At 31.0% G+C, this 7,778-nt stretch overlaps 1 pseudogene; it reads right to left on the minus strand.

Annotated features, from left to right (window-relative positions):
• Positions 1-135: 135 nt before the first annotated feature.
• LOC120211515 lies at positions 136-3,717 on the minus strand (annotated as a pseudogene).
• Positions 3,718-7,778: the final 4,061 nt, after the last annotated feature.

The following is a 7,778-nucleotide window of genomic DNA, read 5'->3' on the forward strand; positions in this document are numbered from 1 at the left end:
CGCAGGCTTTTCTTTCTACAAATATTACAAATAGTTTGTTTGTTTATTCCTTTAGAAATAGATTGAATTTCAACTTCAATATTTAAATTTATGTTACGAGGAAAAATATTATATTCTATATGGGGTGATCCAACAAATATATATGTATTTCATATACTCGTTCTTCTCTCGAATGAAAATTCTTTGGGCACGATGTTGATTGCATGGTGTACGGGTTCACGTACTTCACTTGAATTTGGCTCCTTTGCATCTCTATCGACACTCCTTTGAACTTGCACCAGCGTGTTAGGATCGTGAGACGATGAACCATCAGCATGATTGTGGTAGGAGATGGACGGAGAATCTGTTTCGGATCGCTCGACATCGAAACTCAATCTATCGAAACTCAATCTCCCGGGAGAATCATGGATGGGGTCCATTTCGCTCCGGTAGTGCTTCAAGAGGTCAACCGGGGATGCTTGGTGTGATGGGGTGTTGGGTAGGCTAGAGAAACGAGTACCCGTGACCGAACCCTTGTTGTCCTTGACGTGTTTCCTAGCCGTTTGGTGCCAATTCTTTAGAGCAGTGGCTACTCTTTCATTAAATATGGTTGGTTTCATGTTTGAACCCATCTGATTATAGTAAAAATTAATAAATAAACCAACTAATTATATTACACAAATTAAAAAATATGCAATCATAGAGTATTATTATCTAGAACGTTGAAAATATAGTTTAAATAAAGGTCAAAATATATATATAGTTTTGATTACCTGAGTAACAAGGGCGTAAAGAGGAAGAGTGACGTAACTGCAAAGAATTTGAATGACGACCCTATTTAAAAAATTAAATAAAGTTACAAGTCTATTAGAGCAATAATTTTACGCAGTCATGATTGATTGTAGGTAGGATAATTTTAAAATGTTTTTTACCCCATCGAAATTGAGATGACTAAATCTGCCAAGTCCTCGTGAAAGCAAGAACTTATCCCAAATTCATACTGTAAAAAAAGAAAAAAAAATATATATACAGAAAAACATTAATTATTCACCAAAAAATATTCAGCAGAGGGGAAAAGGGCGCGAAAAGTAATACTGTAACGTACCCAAGTATACGCAAAGAATGCAAGCTGAAAGGCATTCTGGGAACAATAAGAAAGTAAATTTGGGAGTTATAAGATTTTTTACGAGAATTCATTATATTAAGAAAGAAATGTTGAAATAATACCTGAAAAAGAACGATGTTGATGAGAAAGAGGAGGAGCCGGGGGCGGTTGAACCAGAAAAGGTCGTCGCCGGGCTCAACGACGGGCACTCCTCTCACCACTTCTCCTCTGTCTTGAATTCTTAGAGCCATTTTGGTTATTATCACCTGGAGCTTTGTCCCCACTAACAGGATCACCTGCATGGTTATCACCAAATCGCAACCGTTGGATCTCACTCACTCCAACATTTATAATTATAAGGTAAAACTATTATGTTCTTACTATCAAGGGGATAAATGGCAGCCACAGATAAGAGTGCCATCCTGCACCATAAAATTAACAAATAGATGAATAGTATTTCTTAAAAACAATTTTTTAAAATATAACCCTAGATTTTTTTTAATTCAGTTTTTCTTTCTTTATTTTTAAATTACAATATACATATATACACGCGCACTTACCGTGAGGGTTGAAGAGTAGGAAGAGTACAGCACAGAACCATATTGGAGGACTGGAAAATTAGATCGAAAAAGAGGTGGGAAAATGAAGTATAAGGATAAGAAATAGAATGAACATAAATTTATATTTATAAAAAAAATTGAGTAATAATTACCTGATGCCAACAACAACACTGAAATCTTCTTCCAATGATCTCTTTATGTATTTTTGAAAATTAAAATTGTTTTTGGCTTTGAGGAGCCAAGTGTGCCTGTGAATGAATATATAAATAAATTTGAAGATTGCTTATAATTAATTACTAGGTTAAGAAAATTAAAATTGAAATGGTAGGAATCTAAAAGGTAATTGAAAATAATTTATATATAAAAATAATAATAAAATACCATAATAAATCCATGCCGAAGGGTTAAATAATCAACTTTAGAGACCGATCTAACAAATTGTCTAAAAAAACAAACCTGCAAAAATAACTAAAAAGTAAGATTATTTTTTCCGAGAAAATAATTTTTGATAATTAATTTTTTTAATAATTCACGTCTAATTTAGATTTTATTTGAGATTCGAAGTACAAAATTATGTCTTTTAATAATATTTCTCTAAACTTTAAATTTAAGTCTATTTAAGAATGTAATGGCTGTCCCTTTTTTCCCATATGTATGGGGTAAGGGGGAGGTAAGATAGTAGGCTGCCCCCAACACCAGGTTGAGAGCAGCTTCCGTAGGAGACCTCCAAATTATGAAATGCCCTCCGTGGGACTTGATCCCACGACCTCAAGGTTTAGAACCTTGTGCTCTACCAACTGAGCTGGATGGTTTTTAAAAGAAGTGCTTACAATCCACATTAGAATTGGGTTTTTGGTCCAAAAGCTCAAATGCCTTCTTCCAAATGATGTTTCCCTTGCAAGTCTAAATCGTTCGGGATCTGTTGAGTAATCCATCACTTTCATTAAACAACCAAAACAAGCTTTAATACAGAAATTAGTTGTATGTGCACTAACCATGCGTGTACTGGTACTCTATTGTTCTAGTTTCCTTTTCCCATCTCTTCCACTTACTCATCTATAATTACAAAAATACACACACAAAAGAATTATTTAAGTATAACGTGGCCTTGAAATTAGGAAGATAAAGCAATACAAAGAGTTCATATGTTATTATACATAACACTGTATAAATTAGATACCTTAGTTCTGCCCAATCCGAGTGTAAGAATACAGTAAAGCACATGAACAACGGCTAGAACGAAGATGAAGTAATGGAGTTGGTCGATAGCATCGTATGAAATAAATGGTACTTTACCCTGCAATGTAAATTCATTAATTAACAACATATTAACACGTAATTAAAGAAGGACTAGGGGATATGTAATGTATAGACTAATACCATACCTGATCAGCGCATTTGTCGTTTGAGCTTCCCGCCAATGAGCGCCGGAAAACTCGACCGGAACTGGATATCGTAAGAAGTCTCCGGCGATGTTCGTTCTCTGACGCGTCTTCAGCTAAATTGTCTTCTCGGTTCTTAGGGCAGGGATGCCAAGTAGATCCAAGTCGCTCTGATATGCATATGCTAGTTATGGTACCCGATCCTACTGTTAGGAGCAACGATATAAAACCCAGCAACAAAAGCTCTGTCACCCAAACCAAAAAGAAAAATGATTAGCTTTAAATAATCCTATAAATTAAGCTTTAAAGCTAAGTAATAATGGATGATATTATGATATTTTCTTGAGGTTTAACTTTTTACCTGACTTAACCTTTTCCAAAGCATCATAAAGTGCTCGTTTATGTTTCTTCTTCAAACACTGGTAAAAAAAAAGGTTAATTAAAACAGCGGCTGAAAATCAACTTAGAACAAGCAAAAAACAGACTATAAATGATACCTTTCCTATCATATGGATTATATGTTCGATGATTATTGAAATCACAAACAAGACAAAACAAACAACTGCAACAGCCCATGTCGGTGTTTCTTCCAATGATCTTGAAGGTGTTTCACCTTCTGTAGACATGTTTTTGCTTTTGCTTTTCCTCCCAACTTCAAATCTTTCGAAAACCCAAGTTCTTCAAAGGTGTTAACCAGAGCGAGTGAATTGTTTCTCAAGTAATTAGTAATATATATATATATATATATATATATATATATATATATATACACACACTTAGTTTTGGAAAGACTTTAGAAGCAGATATATATTTATAATATAATACAAATGTCAACGCTAAATTGGCATAAGCTTTGAACATAAAGCTGAGGTATTGAGTTTGACCGTCGTTTAATTTGTTTATTGTTTCGTTAATTAGAAAAGGAAATTAGATGAAAAATGAAGATGAAGAAATCAAACAAAGTTGCAGGGAATGATGCAGAAGAAAGGTTGAAGGGACAAGTGGGACGACTTTGACAAAATAAATAATTGGTTGTGATTTGATCCAATTCAAATCATTCAAACCAACACAATTCTTGGATCAAACTGAACACATTTTTTACTTTACATTATTATTAAGAGCTAATTGCATCACATTTCCTCATAGCATGGCTCTCATTATAAATTAGTCCTTAAACTTTTAAATATTACAATTTCATCCATAAACTATGACTCTCACTTTAGATTAGTCCTCAAACTTTTTAACATTTCAATTTCATTATCAAACTATGACCTTCATTCTAAATTGGTTCCCAAACTTTTTGAACATTCCAATTTCATCCCAAACTATACGTATATACTAATCACATCCCTTGTTAATAAATTCGTTAGACCAGGTTATATTTTTATATGTTTGAAAAAAATTAGGTTAAACCACATCTAAAACTAATTACATATTTGGATGAATTTGAGGATGAAATTGGAATATTTAAAAGTTTGGGGACCAATTTAGAAAGAGAGTCAAAACTTAGGGATGAAATTAGAATGTATAAAAGTTTGAGGATTAATTAAAACGAGAATCACAATTTAGGAGTGAAATTAGAATATTAAAAAATTTAAGGACAACGAATTTTCGTAACGAATTTGGAAAATCGCAACGACAACTGTAGACTACCGCAACGCGAAATGGAAAATCTCAACGCGAAATGGAAAATCGCAACGCGATTTTCAACTATCGTAATGCGATTTTCAACTATCGCAACGCGATTTTCAACTATCGCAACGCGAACTGGAAAATCGCAACGCGAAATGAAAAATCGCAACGCGAATTTGCGATAGTGGATATCGCAATGCGAATTAGAGATCGCATTGCAATTTTGTTGGTCATTTTCGCAAATCCAAAAAAAATTAGTCAAAATCGTATATTATCTATAATTTTTGGTCACTGAGATTATTAAGAGCCAGGGATTTTCAATGACAGCTCAAGATAAAAGCAAATAATAATAAAAACTCTACGTGCATACTAACTTGACGAAGGATTAAAAGGACGATAATAATTATAATAAAAAATAGGCTTCTTTTATTTTCTAAAACAATTTTTTTTAATTTTCTATTTTTAAAATTGAAAAACATATAAAGACCAAAACAATAAAAAAAATATTTTAACACCTTAAATTATATTTTTAAAATTTAATTATATATATTAACAACTACTATAATATTCTCTGAGTCTCTGTTTTGGCCAGAATAAAATGTTACAGTTCAAAAAGAAAAATCTGAATCTTTGGCATTTTCATACATAGTTTGTGGATGATATTCGTTGGACGATTTTATAAGCAAGTTGCGTAATATGATTGGAAATTTCGTGTTATGTACCTTTATTTGAATTAATTATTTATTATATTTCTGTCATATGTGGACAAAGTGTGGGATTTATTTATTTATATATTTGATTAAGATAATTACAATCATTTGATAATGAATCCCCAATCATGCTTGTAGTTATTGATGTTCGAACTCATGACATTTAAAAACAACAATAATTCTTTTAACCACTAAGATAAGTTGGATTTTACATTTATTTATTTATATTTTTAGATTAGAGATGACACACAGTCAAGATGGACTGTTAGAACTTTACAAATCCCCATCATCATGCCCGTGTACTAACAAATTACACGTACGTTACATGGATACGTAAACGTCTTAAGAATATATATAACAAGTTTACACTTTAATTTAGGCTTAAGGATTTAAAAAGATTTTAAATCTTTTAAGAAAGATGAATTAAATCAGCATTTATTTTTTCACAGAATTAATTCTTTATTTTAAAAAATATAATTTTGTGATAATATTGATTATTAATTTTACTGTATATACTTTTTTAAAAAATTCGTAATATATGATTCTTTACGTGGTTCTGCATTATCTTAGCGTTTATATCTTCCCATTTCATGAATAAAAGAATAATAATATAAGAAGAAAAAAAGTAATTAAAGATTGTACAAGTCAAAAACTCTAAACCAAATGAAGATGTTTTTATTTATCTTTCTACAATTGGGCTTAGACTACGGTGAAAAGTAACCTTTCTCCAAAATTGGGCCTCCTTCATCAAAGAAAAAAATATGGTAAAATAAGATTGCAAATGTTTCTAAAATAATTATAAGGCTAAACATATATTTGAAGACATGGGATACTTTGATGAATCAAATCAAACAGCAGACATACATAAAAAGACTACTTGCCAATGATCCTAGACAACATGATTAGGCAGATCATTGAATAAACTCAGCCATATTATAACTTAACTTTAGCTAGTACAAGCCTTGCTTTTTATCATGTCAAAAAAAAAAAAAAGAACAAAAATGACATCTTTTTAAAAATTTTATATTATTATATATTTTAGATATTTTATTTAAATTTTTATTAATAATTTATTTTCACCTTTACATTTTTATAAATTCATATTTCCCTAAAATTTAAGAAATTCCCCTCCTAAGATAAGATCTACGTCCGTTTTTGATGTCAAACCACTTGCCATTCAATTTATGTAAGTTAATATTAATGCTCAAACTAAGATGCAGTTATATTTTATTCAATATAATTAAATGGTCATACAAAATTCACATGGTCATGCAAAAGTATACATGTCATTTTCTATATAAGTTTTAATATATAAGAATACCTCTAAAGTTGAAGACTTCGACGAAGACATTATTTTGGGATGAGTTGCATTATGAAGGTTTATAGGGAAATATGTAGGAATAGATTTTAAATTGAGCACGGAATTATAAGAAGGTAAATTATATAAATGACCACTAAAGGATTAGAAAGATTTTTTTCTTTTAAAGTTTTAAAAGTTACGAAAAGATCATTAACGTTATCGTTTTATAATAAATTGACCACTCGATCGTTAACAGACGTTATCTCAATAACATAGATGTGACTAGTTAAACTGGTTTGCTTGACACATTTTGACCACGTGAAATGATGTTTATATATCTTTAACTTAAGTACCCAACATCTCCCACGTAAAAAAATATATTTGGTTCTCCTATCTAAGCAATATCCAAACAATTAGGGGTATTATTGTAATTATTTCTAAATATATAAGATATACTTATAATATTATTTTGGGTTGGAGCGATTTTTTTACCATAAACTCGAATTGACCCACTTTTTAAAAAAACTTGACATGAACTTGGATTTTCAAAATAAAAACTTGATCCGACTAGATCGAGTCTAAGTGAAATGACCATCTCTACTTATGATTCTGGTTGGTAACACAATTCGGCTTTGGTGCATCTCCTACGATTTGAGCCTCAATTTAAAGATACTAATAGTGGAGAGACCCCTCATGGAGCAACAAGCAACATATCTCCGTTTAGGTTTCATCTACGATGAAGATTAAATAATAAGAATCCAAAGCATTCAATGCTAGATTTGTGGAGTTTAAGGTATTTTTTATTAAACAAACATCAAAATCGCATTTAGGAGGATGAAACAAGTTTGATGAAAAATTTTAGGACTCATCGATCATTAACAACGACGACCAAAATGACAGTCAATGTGGTTACTAGTCACGACGAGCGATGATCAAAATTTAAGTTTGATTAAGGTAAAGAGAGAAAAGGATAGAAAAAAAAAAGAAAAAAATAACTTTTACATGGAATAGAGCGACACTATTTTAGTATAATTTTTTTTAAAGATTTAAAATGATATTATTTTGGTAGAAATTGTCATAATATTTTAACAATAAAGTGAATTAAATAAG

Source organism: Hibiscus syriacus, unplaced genomic scaffold (genome assembly GCF_006381635.1).
Source record: "Hibiscus syriacus cultivar Baekdansim isolate YM2019G1 unplaced genomic scaffold, ASM638163v2 tig00000715_pilon, whole genome shotgun sequence".
Taxonomy (NCBI): domain Eukaryota; kingdom Viridiplantae; phylum Streptophyta; class Magnoliopsida; order Malvales; family Malvaceae; genus Hibiscus; species Hibiscus syriacus.